The sequence below is a fragment of the Prionailurus viverrinus genome, chromosome B4 (assembly GCF_022837055.1).
Source record: "Prionailurus viverrinus isolate Anna chromosome B4, UM_Priviv_1.0, whole genome shotgun sequence".
Taxonomy (NCBI): domain Eukaryota; kingdom Metazoa; phylum Chordata; class Mammalia; order Carnivora; family Felidae; genus Prionailurus; species Prionailurus viverrinus.
The window spans coordinates 39,527,880-39,529,406 of record NC_062567.1 but is presented as its reverse complement, the minus strand read 5'-3'; positions in this window follow the sequence as shown (position 1 = coordinate 39,529,406).

Genomic DNA, 1,527 nt, shown 5'->3' with positions numbered 1-1,527 from the left:
AGCTAAATAAAAGAGAGAATAACTGCTCAGATAAATTGATATTTAAATTACATCTGAAGGCATTTTACCAAGGAATGAATGGGAAGGGCATTTCAGTCTATGCAAATATGTGTAACATGAACAAAGACGTGTTTGGAAAATTACAAAATTAGCAATGCGATTAGGTTAGAGGGGACACTGGGAGTGAGAGGAAGACAGTACGAGAAAAGAAGCTCTCTGTGAGCCTGAAAAGCAAGGTTGGGGCAAGATTATGAAGAATCAACTAGCTACGAAAATTCGACTTTATTGTACAGCTGGTGGAGAGTTTATAAGACAACTCTTTAAAAGGCAGAGTATAATGTACATAATAATCTTAGTATATGATCTAATTATCAGAATTATTCTTGGTCTTTTTCCATTACTTTTTTTTTTTTAACCTGTAAACTGATGAACAGAGTTAGATCCCTTTTTATTTATTTATTTTTTTACTGTGAGTCAAGATGTACTACTGGGTATTAAAATCAGTTATGTGGGTTGAGAACAAAAATATAAAATAGAACGGAGCAAAATAAAAAAAATTATACACTGCCATCATGTTTAATAAGGTTATCATTTTGGGAAACCTTTGTTTCAAGTATACATGTGTGCATTGGGTTCTAATATAAAACGTGTTCTTACTGTGGGTCATAGTAAAAAAAAAGTACAGAAAAGGCTATTTAAAAATATCTAACGGTCTCTCCTAATTCAAATTTCCTATGCTTCTACTACCTCCTATTGGCTGATTCTTTGGAAGTAAATATTATTAATTTAATTTCAGGTAGTTTGAAAAGATTCTATACTGTATAGATAAATGGAACTTTATATATAGATAAATGGAACTATATAGATAAATAAACTTTTAATGGAATGCATAAAATGCTAAAAAGTTTGAGGTCTATCCATATATACTGACACAAAAAGGTGTTTTGATGTATATTGTTAAGTAAAAAGCAAAATGTGGACAAATATGTATAGCATAACTCCATTTGTGTAAATTCATACACTCATACACACACATACACTTATACACACACGCACATATATACACATACACTTATAAATGGGTAATGCACATAAAATACCAGAAAAAATTAACAGTAGTTAATTCAATGGAGAATGAAAGAAGAATAGATCTTGAAGAGCACGGAGGTAGATTTTAATTTTTTTAAATAAATTTTATTCAGTTCTAATTTACACACAATAAAATGCATGCATTAAAAATACACTTTCTTGAGTCTTGATTAATATATATGTTTTGTGTAACCAACAAATCTTCTGGAATTTCATATAAATGAAGTTATATGGGGGGCGCCTGTTAAGCGTCCGACTTTGGCTCAGGTCATGATTTCACGGTTTGTGAGTTCGAGCCCCGAGTCAGGCTCTGTGCTGACAGCTCAGAGCCTGGAGCCTGCTTCGGATTCTGTGTCTCCCTCTCTCTCTGCCCCTAACCCACTCGCATTCTGTCTCTGTCTCTCTCAAAAATAAATAAATGTAAAAAAAAAAAAATGA